Source organism: Dromiciops gliroides, chromosome 3, assembly GCF_019393635.1.
Source record: "Dromiciops gliroides isolate mDroGli1 chromosome 3, mDroGli1.pri, whole genome shotgun sequence".
Lineage (NCBI taxonomy): Eukaryota > Metazoa > Chordata > Mammalia > Microbiotheria > Microbiotheriidae > Dromiciops > Dromiciops gliroides.
Window position 1 is genome coordinate 251,928,958 of NC_057863.1, and position 15,491 is coordinate 251,944,448.

At 39.1% G+C, this 15,491-nt stretch overlaps 1 protein-coding gene and 1 long non-coding RNA gene across 4 annotated transcripts in view; one reads left to right on the forward strand and one right to left on the reverse strand.

Annotated features, from left to right (window-relative positions):
* Positions 1–15,491, reverse strand: part of AFF3 (AF4/FMR2 family member 3) — a 694,821-nt gene that overhangs the window by 187,880 nt on the left and 491,450 nt on the right. The window lies entirely within an intron of this gene.
* The window catches only part of LOC122746643, a 224,585-nt gene that overhangs the window by 100,484 nt on the left and 108,610 nt on the right, over positions 1–15,491 (forward strand). Inside the window, exons 2-3 of the long non-coding RNA XR_006355566.1 lie at positions 2,327–2,494; positions 9,346–9,515. This is a non-coding gene — a long non-coding RNA (uncharacterized LOC122746643). The remainder of the gene's footprint in view (positions 1–2,326; positions 2,495–9,345; positions 9,516–15,491) is intronic.

Sequence of the window (15,491 nt, forward strand, 5' to 3'; positions counted from 1 at the left end):
TCCATCAAAGTGGATCTTCCTATGGACCATTATCTTAGTGTTTAGCTCTTAGGTGACAATGGATGCTAATGGATTAGTCAGATCTGCTAATGCCTAGCTATCTATAGATAAAGTCATTTAACCTCTTCTGGACTTATTTCCTTGTCAGTAAACAGAAGTAAAACAACAGTGGAGTATGTCAGCTTGCTCTCTGCCAACTGTTTTCATAATCTTTATCCATCCCAAACAGTAATTCCATCCCTTGACTGATCTTCTTCTTTCCCCAACATAGCTAAAAAACAGGACCATGACATTATTCATGTCTGTCCTTAGTTACCAGACCTTGTTTCTTATATATGTTTTCTCTATAGAATGTGTATTTTCTGCATAATGAGGACAAGTATGATAAAATAATGGAATTCGGCAAATGCCCAGGGGCCCTACCTGATTGATTTAGTATTGTTTGAATTGGGTGAAAATGAGAAACTGACTAAGTACCTACTTAAGGATGATTGAATGGAGGCCACACCTGGCCAACCCTGAGTGAAGTGTTATGTGTTGGAGTACTACTACTGATGTCAGCAAGAGACTACTCTCAACCAACCAGCTTGAAGGACCTCCCCTTTGGTGGAGGGAGAGAGGAACTAGGAAGTGGACTCTCGCTCATAGAAGAACTCTTTTTTTTGGTGAAGAGGAACGAGTGTGGTGGCAGATGGAGAACGGGGGGTGGGGGGGGTGGGAGGGGCCCTCTTAGTCATTGGGACACCAGCTTGGTGGTGAGAAATTTCATGTGAGCTGCTAGAAAAGGAAATTGCTTTCTTTCTCTCTGGCTATACCGAATTAGATCTGAGCTAGGATTTCCATGCTATAAGGAATCTATTCTCAATCTCTCTCTCTTCACTAACTTTAATATATATATTTTAATAACTCTTTAAAGGCCTAAACTCTTGCTGAATTTATCAGTGATTTTAGCCAGCTTTCCCCCAAGACTGGGGGGGAGATTAGAACCCACAATTTAGATTTTAAACAATACACAAGCTGACTTCTAAGATCTTTTTCCAGCTCTGAAATGCTCATTTTATGATATGTTATCCTGCTTGAGTTCCTTCTTTCTTTCTTTCTTCTTTCCTTCCTTCCTGCACATTTCTTAAGAAGGTCTTAAAAGAACTGAGTGTGGTGCTATAAGCCTATAATTTCAGCTCCTGGGGGAAGTTGTGGCTGATGGATCTCAAAGTCTAGAGTTCTTAGCTCAAGTGGGTAATGCCTATTATATACCCATATTAATTTTGGCATTGATATGGTAAACTCCCAGAATGGGAAAGGACACAAGATTGCCCAAACACAAGCGAGTACCAGTCCAGGTTAAAAATGAAGCATGATAGGGGCAGCTAGGTGGTGCAATGGATAAAGCACTGGCCCTGGATTCAGGAGGACCTAAGTTCAAATCCAGCCTCAAACACTTGACACTTAATAGCTGTGTGACCTGGGGCAAGTCACTTAACCCTCATTGCCCCACCAAAAAAGCAAAACAAAAACAAAAAATAAAAAACAAAAAAATAAAAATGAAGCATGACAAAAAGCTGAGTACCTCCTGCATTTTCTGCCTAGCTGAAATAAGGAGACCTGGTCTTAAATAAAAATAAAATAAAATAGATCTTAATGAGTGACATTTTTTTCTCTTACTAGACTGGTGATCTTGTCACTATAGGATTTTCTTTACCAATGCAGCAACAGTCTCTGAAGCTTATAGTCTTCTTAGAGTTGTTTAGGGACACTGAGAAGTTATTTTCCCAGGGTCACACAGCCAATATGTTATAGTGACTTGAGAACACAATTCTTTCTGACTCTAAGGCCAGTTCCCAATCCAGTCCATGCTGCCATTAATAGCAGAAATTTCAGGCATGGGTGGAGGAGAAATTTTTCATTAGCTGGGCCTTTGGCTTCCTTTCAACCTGTGGTTTTATACTGCATAAAAGCTTAGATTTCCACAAAACAGTTTAAGGGTTTCTGCAAAGAAAAGAGATGTAATGGTGTATAAGCATACATAAGAGACCTGTTTGTTTTGCTTTGAAATAATTGACAGCTATAATCTTTTGGTTTTAAATATTCTTTTATCTATAATCATTACCGATAACTAGGTAAAATCTATTAACTTGAAGAGGCAAGAAAATATGTGTTAAAAGAACCCACCACGATTTTGATGATGAAACAAACACCCACAAACTTTGTTCAGGCACCAAATCCCCCCAAGGAAAAACAATGGAAATAAATATGATTATCGCTATCTCAAATTTGGGTTGACTTCCAAAGGTTTTTAGGTTTAATATAATATTTTTCCTAATTTCAGATATCTGGAAAAATCACAAAAGTATTTACAAACAAAATACTGTAAATTTAAGAATGAAACTCTTGAGTTTGAAAAATGAAAATGTAGTGAACTGAAACAAACCCCCTCCTCACACTGGATTTTAAAGACAAAAGTGAAAATGAAAATTATTTAGAAGCATCTTGTAAGGTAAGCTTTTGCTTTCCTGGTTTGTTTGTTTGTTTGTTTTGGTCCAGATCTGTGGAAACTCCCTCTGCCAATGCAAATTGACATTTCTTAAATTTAGTCTTATAGAGTTGTGTTTTTGTATTTAAGAGGCTAAGTGGGTAACACAGCCAATATATAAAGGTAAAAAATTTGAATTCAAGTCTTTTTAACTTGATGCATCTCTTGCATCCAATATTGTTGACAATTATAAAACATGTATTGACAGCATTCACATCCTTGTCACTAAGTTTTTTGTGATACTGTTAAATTAAGACAAAATAGTCTAAAATAATTTAGAAAAAATTAACCTTATGCTAGTTAGTATTTATGACATACATTTGAGAGGTAGCATGGCATAGTAGGTAAAGTTACACTGGAATCAGAAAGACCCAGGTTAAAGTCTTGCACAGTGGCTGGGAGCAGCTAGGTGGCACAGTGGCTAAAGCACCGGCCCTGGATTCAGAAAGACCTGAGTTCAAATCTGGCCTTATACATTTGACACTTACTAGCTGGGTGACCCATGGCAAGTCACTTAAGCCTCATTGCCCTGCAAAAAATTTTTTTAAAAATTAAATTTAAAAATTTAAAACACAGTGGCTATTTCACCATGGGAAAATCACTTAATCTATCAATGCTCCAGGAAACTCTCAAAGATGCTAAATTATAGACTGTATCTGACATGTATTAGTGAAGGGAGTTTCCCACACCAAAAAAATCATAGGTCCAGGCTCAGAAAAATGGCAGACATTTAAAAACCATTAAAAGGCTTTCTCTTCAAAGGTTCAATAAAGTTTTCATTTAAAAGTGGAGAGTTCTGCTACTGTAAAAAGTAGGAGAAACACTGTTGATTGTAACATGCAGGCTTTGACAACTATTGATTAATCATGGGTAGAGAGTTCAGTTTTCTCATCTATAAAATGAGTTGGAGAAGGAAATGACAAACCACTCCAGTATCTTTGCCAAGAAAACACTGAATGGGATCACCAAGAGTCAGACACAACCGAAAAATGACTGAACAATAACAACAAAGTAGAATTGGGAGAAAATGGAGGGGCTTTCTAGTGCAACCACCTTATTTTCCAGAAGAGGAAATCGAGGCTTGGGGAGGTTAAATGACTTGCCCAAAGTCATGCAAGTAGTAAGGGGGAATTGAATCCAGGGCCTCTGAGTCCAGAGCTAAGCTCTTTAATTAAACCAAATGAGTTTGACTTTTGGCTGATATTCATAGAATTGAGATACCATTTAATTTGCCCCCCATCTTCTAGACAGCAAGATGCCTAAATTGCCCCCATGAAAATGTGGGAAATAGCCTAGTCTAGGGTAGCAGTATACTTTACTAATTTATTCTGATATAAGGAAAGAGTAGTCCTTGACTGGCAGGGATTCTGGTAAATGTAGTAATAAGACCAAAGGAAGTTTGTGAGGAGGTTCAGGAAAGCCCCTCCCAGTACAGCCCCTTCAGGACTCATCCCTGGGGAGTCAGTCCTCATCCACCTGAGGCTGATGGGGAGGAAATGGGAGACTTTGAAGATCCTCAGACTCCCCTTTACCTCCCTTCCATTACCAAGACTTTAGCCTCCCCTCCATAACCATGCAAATCTGCAATATTTCCAGGCATCCCCATGGGCCCCTTCCACTATCCCCATAGAATACTGCCTCACTTCCTTCTCTCATTATCTTGGATTTTTGTCTAGGCTCGCCCTGGTGAAGTCTCCCTTGATACCCTTCACTTCTATTTGTTAGCTCTCTCTCTCTCTTATTGAATTAGCTTTTATTTCCTTAGTCATCTCATCAGCTACCATGTGTTCGGCCATCATAATCATGCAGATGACTCCCAAACCTATGTATCCAGAACATGAATATGGCTGCTGGACAGCTTCCCCTGCCTGCCTTCCATAAAGAGATGTCTAATTTCACATGTCCAAAAGAGCAGCCATCTTGTTTTCTAAACCCACAAGCCCATATAATTTCCATATGTCTGTGCAAAGCATCACCATTCCTCCAGTCACTCAGGTTCCCAGTGTAGTACTCATGAATTACTCTCCCCTCTCCCTTATATCCTATATCCAACATCAAATCTTGAAATAAATCAAAGTGTGAGTGAAGAAATAAAGGGTCTTTAATTGAGATAACAGAGTAGAAAACCTGCCAACCTGGGGGATATCCCCTGAGTGCAAAGCACAATGGATTACCCGACTCCAAGACCCATGCAAAAACTTCTTACACCTTTAGGAGGAGAGGGGAAGGAGGCAGTATGAGGTAGCAAGATCTGGTCATGAGACTCCAGTGGCCCTTGGCAATCCATGCAAGGGAAATCACTTCATTCTGTCTGTTTTGTCCTTCATGCCAGTAATCTCAAAGTGGCAAGGACACTAGAAACCGAGATCCATCTTGGACTAGGTTCCTTTACAAGTAAAATCTTTGGGTGTGTGTGTGGGGGGACTTAGGGTGTGGTTCAGAAGTTCAACCTTATTAAGCATCCAGAGAAAAACTGTTAAATAAATGTATAGAATAATTTTACACATATACATGTAGAAGTTTTTTATACATACACACACACACACATATATACACACACACACACACACACATACATATAGACATTATAACTTCCTAATGACTCACTTCCCTCAACATCTTCCCTCACCAAATCCATGTACCCTGAAGTGTGCTGGTAAATGTTTAACAACCAGCTCTTCAAAGGAAAAAACAAACAAACAAACCCTTTTCTGTACAGAAAACACTTTTAGCTTTAATCTGTCTTAATTACCAACATTTTCTCCATTACTTTCTCAAGCCTAGACAATCAACAAGACAATAAATCAAGCCCTGACTTGTAGCTGATTTCAAAAACTATAAATGCTCACACTGAAAATTTAACAATAGGCTGGAAAGGTTCCAGCTACCTCCAGTACACCCTGGCATGTACCATAACAATGCTAAAGAGACATTTCTAAAGCAAAAGTCTCACCATGCTATTTCCCTGCTCAAGAAGCTTTGATGCTTGTTTATTGCCTCTAGAATGAAAACTTTTGTGTCTGGTATTTTTTTAAAAGCCCTTCAAAATCTGCTTCTGGAGATCTTTTCCAGGCTAAGTAAAGATTACTACCCCGATGAATTTTGTACTTGCTGTTCTCTTTATATGATATCTTATCTCCTCTCTCCGGGCTTTTGAACAGGTTGTCTCCTCTGTGGGGAACTGTCTTCTCCGCACGTCCACGTCATAGAATCTTTAATCCCCTTCAAGACTCAGACCCATTGTCACGTCCTCCTAGAAGAGGCTTGTCCTCATTTTCCCATTAGTTAAGACACGTCCCTCTTCCCCCCATGCCATTGAATTTACTTTGTATTTTTGTATATATTTTTTATTGACTTCTTTGGGTACGTGTTACTTTCCTCAATAGCCTATAGATTTAAAAGCAGAGACTTTCATTTCTGTCTTTGTGTACCTAGAACCTAACACTGTGCCATCCCATAGAAAGCTGGCTGGATCGAATTAGCAGCCAAACAATATGCCTTTCAATTTTTCTTTTCTAGGTTGAGGACACAGTGGAAACAGCAGTCAGGCAAGCTGGGAGACAGGTGTGGAGAGAAAAAAGAAAAACATTTAGAGATAGCTACCCACAGGTCCAGAGCTTGATTATAGGTGCTATGAGTGATACTATGATGAATAAAACAATTCTGTCTTCAAGGAAACTATAGTCTTGTATAGCAGAGGAGTCAGACAGGCTGCACATGAGCCACATGTGACCCATGACACTCCCAAGTGCAGCTTGAACCACCTTAAAATGTAACAAAATAAATAAAAGTACAATGAAAGATAGATATTATTAACATGTGGTTTTCTGAGTCAATATGTGGCCTTCAGACATCTGTATTATGGTTTAGTGGCCCCCACTGTTGTAAAGGAGATGAAACAAATATAGAATAAGTTCAGTATAAAACAGAATGTAATTTGTTGTTGTTGCTTAGCTGTGTGCAACTTTGTTGACCCCATTTGGGATTTTCTTGGCAAATATACTGGAGTGGTTTACAATTTCCTGCTCCAGTTCGTTTTACAGATGAGGAAACTGAGGCAAACAGGGTTATGTGACTTGCCCAGGGTCTCATAGATAGTAAGTATCTGAAGCCAGATTTGAGCTCAGGAAGAGGAGTCTTTCTGACTCTAGGCCTGGCACTCTATCCACTGTGCCACCTAACTGCCCAATACCTGCAGAATATCACAGGGATATCAGAATGCTGTAGGTGCACAAGGGAAGAAGAGATCATATCCAGTTGGGGAAATAAGCCTGTATGGAAGAGGTATCTTTTCACCTAGGACTTGAAGGATAGGTTGGATTTCAACAGGTACAGTACTGGGGAAGGGTAGGGGAAGGGCATCTTAGAGGGAACAACATGAGTAAAAGCATGGATTGGGTTCCTTTTCAGAAACAGCAAATATTCCAATTTGGCCTGATGAAAGGGTATACAAAGTGAACTTGTGGGAAGCTGGAAAGTTAGGTCATTTCTGTAGAGGACCTCAAATGCTAAAAAGTTTGAATATTTTTTTTCTGTGGGCAATCGGGAGCCACTTAAGGTTTTTGATTAGGGGAGTAACATGATCACTGTACTTTAGGAAGATTAATCTGGCAACGGTGTCTAGGATACATTGCAAAGTATTTTGTAAACCTAAAATGCCACTGCTGAACTAAACTGTCTGGGCTGCATAGAATGCAGACTTTGTTTTTCTGTTCTCCTTTGATGTAAGAGAGATTTTTGTTTTTAATTTATTACGGTGATCATGTAACCAGGAAAAGGAAAAAAAAAGTTCCCCCTTTGCTGGAATAATGTCTATAATTACAAGTGATAGATGACCTTCTTATCCATATAAAAACAACTTTTGAAATATATATCCTTTCTCTTACCATGAATACTATCAACCATACCTTACTCAATATCAATAATAAACATTTTTTGTAAACAAGAAAAAAGCAACACAAAAATAAACATATTTTATAAAAAAAGAAAAAACCCCAAACAAATAAATACAAAATACGAAAAACCCTAAAATACTATGAGGTGGGAAGGTCAATGAGGCAGGAATTTGTTACTATGTGCCTTATCTAAAAGGAACAGAGGAGATAAAAGTAGTGGGAGAGTAGCACTGCTTGCCAAGAAGATATATTCACATGAAGAAATCCAGGAAGCTGAGTGAGGCTGGGAAGGAGCATGATAGAGAATATTTGGATTATGATCAGTGGGTGGAAAACTAGAAATGATGTGGGTGTATGCTATTGGCCACCTGGACAGGAGAAAATAAATAAGAATTTCAGAAAACAGATTTTAAAAACTCAGACACAGAGGTATGACATAGAGAATGGCAAACTGTCTAGACATCCCTCTTAGTCAAAAAGGAAGCATCTGAAAAACTCTTGACTTGCCTGAATGTTAATTTCATTCTTCAAGAGATGAAAGAATTAAGGAGAACTGTTATTTTAAAACTGACTCTAGCCTATAAGAAGTAACTGGTCACTGAAGAAGGTATGGGAGAAACTTTGGAGTCAAGTGACCATTTCACCTTTGAATTTATGAAAGAAGAGAGGAAAGCCAGTGATAGTTTGACATGTACAGATACAGAATTTCATAGGATTCAGAGAAAGGAAATATAGACTCCAATGACCTAATATCTTCTAGGTGAAGTTGATCCAAATAAGATGGAGAGTTCTCAAGAATGAAATTCTGAAGACACCTACAGAAATTATTCCAATGAGAAAGCCAAGGTGGGGCTGTGCTTCTGAAGTGGAAGCACAGGGAACTCATCAACAAACTAAAAAGAAACATATAGAAGATGAAAACAAGGTCAGATAACTCAGGATGAATACAAAAAATGGCATGGTCCTTAAAGAATAGTGTCAGAAGTGCCAAAACTCCAAATGAGTTAAGACTAGTGATGAATACCAAGGACAACAGAAAGAGCTTATGTAGCTATTTTGGGGGCAAGAGGAAGATCAAAGAAAGGATGGAACTGCTGCTTGGAATGGAAAAAATTATGAAAACCATTGACAGAGAGACATTTGAAATATATTTCACTCTCATCTTGCTCCTTTTTTTTTCTTCCAAGGAGAATGATCTTTGAATAGAGAAAGGATAGTGCAAGGTTTACAGGGAATTGTTGAAAAGACAGGGAGTAGGGGGCAGCTAGGTGGCACAGTGGAGAAAGCACTAGCCCTGGATTCGGGAGGACCTGAGTTCCAATCCAGACTCAAACACTTGACACTTACTAGCCATGTGACCCTGGGCAAGTCACTTAACCCTCATTGCCCCACAAAAAAAAAGAAAAAAAAGAAAAGACAGGGAGTAGATTGTTACTGAGCATCTAACTATTCTCAGCAGATTCAAATCACCAGGTCTAGACCAATTATATCAAAATATTAAAAAAAAATAGCATATGTGATTATTGAGTCACTTTCTTTTTGTTTTGGTGAGGAAATTGGGGTTAAGTGTCTGAGGCTGGATTTGACTCAGGTCCTTCTGAATCCAGGGCCGGTGCTCTATCCACTGTGCCACTTAGCTGCCCCTTGTTGAGCCACTTTTTAAGTATCTTTGAAAAATCAGGGAGGACAGGATATTGCTCTAGGACAAATATTGTCTTAATTTTCATATAAGCGAAGAAAAGGGAATCTGTAAACCATAAACCAGTGAACTTGACTTCTATTTCTGGCAAAATTCTAGAACATATTATTAAAGGGATGGTTTATGAGCACTTAGCAAGGGAAGTGGTAATCTCTGAGAGCCAGTCTGGCTTCATCAATAACAGGTCAGGCCAGAATAACCTCATTTCCTTTTTTTGACAGGTTTACTAGACTAACAGATGAAAGGGATGCTGTCAATCCACATATTTGGATCTCAGCAAAACATCTGAACAGATTCTCTCATACTATCCTTATGGAAATAAGATGCAGAGACATGGGCTGGATTATAATACAGTTACACGCTTTGGGGACAAGTTGAAGAACTAAACCCAGTGAGTAGAAATTCGCACATCACTGACAGTTTGGAGGGAGGTCTGTAGTTGAATACCCCGGAAATCTGGGCTGGGCCCTTCGCAGATAAAATTTTTATCAGTGACTTAAAATGAGAGCAGAGAAGCTTATCAGATTTGTAGATGGTACAAAGTTGGGAGGCATGGAAAGGATGACAGACTAAGGACTGAAAAAGATCACAACAGGCTAGAATAATGATCTGAATCTGATAAAATGAAATTGATAGGGATAAATGTCAATTCTTATATTTATATTAAAATATCCAGCATAAGATAGAGAGGTCTGGCAAGGCACCAGTTACTTCAAAGAATGTCTGAGTGGCCTAGTGGACTATAAGTGTAATATGAATCCACATGTGGACGGAGTCGCTAAAAAAAAAAAAAAGTTAATACAATTTTAAGCTTCATTAAAAGAGGCAGAGTATCCAGGAAGATGGAGGTGATGGTTTGATTGTACTCTGACTGCCAGACAAAACCTGGAGTATACCATTCATTTCAGGGCATCATGTTTTAATTTTTTTTTTTTTTTTTGGTGAGGCAATTGGGGTTAAGTGGCTTGGCCAGGGTCACACAGCTAGTAAGTGTTAAGTGTCTGAGGCCGGATTTGAACTCAGGTACTCCTGACTCCAGGGCCAGTGCTTTATCCACTGCGCCATCTAGCTGCCCCAGGGCATCATGTTTTAGGAAGCAAATTAACAAACTGGAATATGTCCACAGTGGGGGTAAACAGGATGGTCAGGAACTGAAAGTTGGAAGTTATTGATAGAAGAATATGGAGACATTTAGCCCAGAAATTAGAAGGCAAGATGGAGAATTATATTTTCCTTTATACCTTGATGGTGTGTCCTGTATAAAAGTGATTATAAAAAACAAACAATAAAGAAAAACTTGGTGGCACAGTGGATAAAGCACCAGCCCTAGATTCAGGAAGACCTGAGTTCAAATCTGGCCTCAGACACTTGACACTTGCTATCTGTGTGACCTTGGGCAAGTCACTTAACCCTCATTGCCCCTCCAAAAAACCCAAAAAACAAACAAAAAAATAAAAGTGATTAGACTTGTTTTGCTTAGCCCCAAAGGAGACAACTAAGATTTGGGGACTTTGGGAAACTGAAAGTTCAATATGAATTAATAGTATGGCATACCAGCCCAAAATAGCTAATGTGATTTTGGGTTCCATTAAGAGAACATACAGTTTCCAGTAATCAGGAAGGCTAGACTTCTGTGCCCTACCCCAGTCAGACATGTAGAATACTGCACTAATAAATGGAAGAGTAATTTGTTGTTGTTGTTGAGTCATGTCCAACTCTTTGTGACCCCATGGACCATACTGTCCATGGGATTTTCTTGGCAAGGCTACTGGTGTGGTTTGAGCTATATAGCTTCCTCATGAAGAACAGTAATTCTCTTTCCCTCTCCCTTTCCCTCTCCCTCACTCCCTCCCTCTCTCCCCCCCCCATTTGTTTGTTTGTTTTTGGTGAGGCAATTGGGATTAAGTGACTTGCCCAGGGTCACACAGCTAGTAAGAGTCAAGGCTAGATCTGAACTCAGGTCCTCCTGAGTCCAGGGCCAGCACTAGATCCACTGAGCCACCTAGCTGCCCCCAGAACAGTAATTAAAGACTTTCCTGTGAAGGGCCTTGACTTCATGCTATATGAAGACTGGCTGGAGGAAATGGAGAGGTCTTGCCTTGGGAAGATTCACTCAAAGGGGACATGATGGTTACATATCATGACTTTCCCCAGTGAGGTTTCGATATATCATGGGGTGACATAAGAAATTAAATGGGAATTTTTAGGGGGTTTTGCAGATAAAATAGATGACACACGGAGGCTAGCAGACAACCAAAAGCCAACAATCAAATACTTAATCCAAATTTTACAATAAGGTACTATAAACATCCCATAAAAGCCAAAAAGAAAAAAAATCAGACTTCTTCTCTGGTACAAAGGGAGGACCAAAAATTTTTACGTGGATTTTCCAGATCACGGGGTGCCATGCCCCAACTCCTTTGATGTGGAAAGGATAATTGTATATGAGCTGTATGTAATAGGTATTTGAGGGACTATCATGTTGAAGATGGAGTGGTCTGTTTGCCCTTGGACTGCATAATTAGAAGCTGTGGGTTTAAGTTTCAGACGGAAAAATTAGGCTTTATATGAGAGAAAACTTCCTAAGAAAGCAATCTCAAAGTGAGTTGCAGTGGGGTCTCCCTCAATAGGGATCATCTTGCAAAGACTTGATAAACACTTGTTGGATATGCTGTAGAAGATATTATTTGGTAGGATAAGATACCAGCTAGAGTCTTTTGGAATTTTGAAATTCCGTGATCCTGGGCACTAAATCCTAAACTACTTTGAGATAGAAAGTAGGGTGGTTTCTGACCCTGAGGGCAAGTGAGGAAGCATCAAAAGAGTATAATTAACTGTGCCGATAGCTTCCATCCAGGCAGGAGCTCCCTGATTATTTCTTTCTCCAACTTCTAATTCCTCCGAAGTTTTTTTTTTCTTTTTTTCAGGGCAATGAGGGTTAAGTGACTTGCCCAGGGTCACACAGCTAGTAAGTGTTAAGGGTCTGTGGCTGATTTGAATGCAAGTCCTCCTGAATCCAGGGCTGGTGCTTTATCCACTGTGCCACCTAGCTGCCCCCTTCAGAGGTTCTTAATATGGGGCCTGTGAACTTATTTTAGAAAATATTTCAATAACTGTATTCCCATGTTATTGCTTTGTTTTGTAATCCTATGTATTGTTTTTATGCATTTAAAAACATTAGTCAGAGAAGGGGTCACAGCCTTGACCAAACTAGCAAAGAGGTCCATGATTCCAAAGAGAACCCTTGCCCAAGACCTTCATCTAGACCTTAATATGTTTGCTTAATCTTAAGAGGGACACTCTCTTCAAATATGTCTTCCAGTTTTATACTTATTCTAAATTTTTTGCCAATCACCAAGTTAAATTCTTCAAATTTTTTTTGCTTTTAATTCAACCTCACTTCTAACCATATTGATGGGAAAAACCCAGATAAAAACAGATGTTATTTATTACGCTTCCTTTCTTCCTCTGCACCCCACAAAATAGCCACTCAAACAACTCTATGTAGTTGGTTTTTTGATATATGTAAGTGCCATAATTATAAATGTACCATAAGATTTTTAGTTTGTTAAAACAAAGATAAAAATCAACAACAAATTTGAATGGGTAAAAATGAAAGAATATGATATGTAATTTAAAATAGTTCCATCTGGACCTATTTAAGTAAACTATTGACATAAAAGGAAAATGGAAAGATGGATAAAAATTAAAACATCGACACAGTGATGATTTCCTATAGAGGTTGAACCAATGTAAACCATCACCATAGCAAGGAGACTGAAAGAGGCTAGAAACTATCTTAGCCAGCAAACATTTCATCTCCTTGTCAAGCACAAGGGCAACGTCCATTTTTGTGTATAAACTCCTTTGTAACATCTTTTGAAGAAGTGGAACAGAAGATTGAGAGTTGTACTGGGATCATAAAACAAGGAGAGGGGCAGCTAGGTGGTGCAGTGGATAGAGCACTGGCCCTGGATTCAGGAGTACCTGAGTTCAAATCCAGCCTCAGACACTTAACACTTACTAGCTGTGAGACCCTGGGCAAGTCACTTAACCCCAATTGCCTCACTAAAAACAAAACAAAACAAAACAAGGAGAAGCAGTGGATAGAAAAATGAGTTCACAAAAAGTCAGATCATCCTGAGAGCATTTAAGAATGTAACTGCAATAAAGAGACATAAAAAATTGGAAAAGATCTGTTAAGATTTCTGTTGCAATCTATTTTCTCCCCGAATAGTAGAATCATGGCATTTGGACTCCACCATCACAGTCCCCAAATTAATCCTACAACTATGACATTTATGGATATGCCCAAATATCATGAATTCTAATAATTAATGAAAATTTTTAGTAAGAGCCCTGCAAAAACTCTTCCTGAGTTTTTCTTCTGAAAATAATATAGGTAAGATGAGAAAACCAGTCTTTATTACAGCTACATTCTTGGTAGGTTCAACTAGAAATGAAACCTTTCAAGTGTTTTCTTACAACATCTTGTCCTGCTGTTTCCTGGAAAGTCATTAAATTCTTCAGTTTCATCCCTTATAGTTGTAGTTTCAGTCAATTTTAACTGGGTTATAAATGGGATTAAATAGATTGCCACGTGCTTCATTTTTAATAAGGCTGGAAAATAAATTCCATCAGCAATAATAACAGGGCTATACAACTGGGAGAACCTCCAGCAAAGTCTCAAAAGGTATTTTTCACTCCCTTAAGTAAACAATCCTCTGGACAATGCAAGTGATTATACCTCCTGTCAGTAAAAAGACACTGTAGTAGTTGGACAAGCTCAGCAGAGCACATAGTGAACTTATGTGGTTATTTGATTTGAACAGGAGAAAAATTAATTTAACGGGAAAATGCCCACAATAGGGGTACTGTTGGAGAAAATGTAGAAATTCATTCTGAGGGAGGTCTCTTTTTGGTAAAAAGATTTAATGTTAAAGGCTTTGGGAAGAACAAAGACAGTATAATTATCTAATAGAATATATTATGTATGAGGCCTTAAGAAAAACTTGCACCAATCTTCCAGTTTGGTCACGCCACAAGAACATTTCTCATGGGTTCTTTCCCTTTCTTTCCCTCAGTTTTCTTTTAAAATTTTTTCTTTCTCCACATTCAGAGGAGATCTGGGAAGTAAGCGCTGACAAGCTGACAGTCAAATTTAAGAACCCACAGATTGCAGAAGGGTTGGAGTAAAGGAGAAGGAGAGGACAGGTCAAATAAGGTTAGGAAAGTGCTGTTAAAATACAAGACAGGGTGTGGCTGCCTGGTTATCCTCACATACACCCTTGGTCTGGAACAGACCCATGTCTTCACTCTCTGTTCTGAAGCTTTCCCATCCTGTTCATGCCCAGAGAGGACCATTAACTCCTTCCCTGGCAGGGCATGGTCCCAAAGAATAAGGGAGTGACAGATGCTGATCTGGGTTGCAGTTCCTCACTGTCATTTTTCTGGACAATGGCCTTGTGACTGAGCTGGTAGAAGGAGAGGTGCTGTTTCCTTTTCAAGTTCCATCTGCCCCCTTCATCTCCCCCTGACCCTCACTTCAGTAGCAGACTTCATTTATTCTTAGAGTAATCAGAGACTTTAGAGAGAATTTAATTCAATTCTCTAATTTTATACAGAAGTAAACTGAGATCCAGAGAGGTTAAGTGATTACTATTTTGTAGTGCATATTATCTTTCATGTGTGTTTGTTTTCTTCCCAATTCTCTGCAAACTACCTGAAGAAGCTTCCAGAATTGAGATTGCTTTTAGATAGGGATGAACAAGGTGTGTATAAAGCCCAGACCTATATTGAAGCAATCAACTGAAAGTATAATATAGATGTAAGCGTAAGTTGTCTGAAGAGTTGGTCATGTCCTGTAAGGTTTAGATAAAAATAAGAAGCTAGTTTGGAATTTGGTTACCCAAGAGTAGGCTAGCCTCATGCTGGAGCATCTTCAGCTAAGCCCCTGAGAATTGCTTTGGAGGATGAGGGGAGAGACTCTGTCTCCATCTCCCTTTTCCCTGTGAACTTTTAAAGGTTAGAAGATTTGGACCTTTCATCAGCATCCAAGTAGTATACCTGGAATGGCAGTGGCTGACAGCAGTGTTTCTACTTGGAGAAGTACCCGCTCCAGGGCTCAGCAGGAAGCTGAATGGCTAGCATCTCACAGTCTTTTCTTGGCCCTTATCCTTCTTGGTCCCTCCACGACTTTGAACAGCTTCACCTACTGGATAATTTCTTCCTTTCTACTTTCCTGACCTGCTCAGGTTTTCTCCTGCCATGGCTTTTTAAGGCTCAGGTGAAACAAGGTTTGAGTGCGTATTGAAGATTTTGCATGTTCCCCTCAAAATGGCAATTTGTGTGTCGTAAAGCCATCATC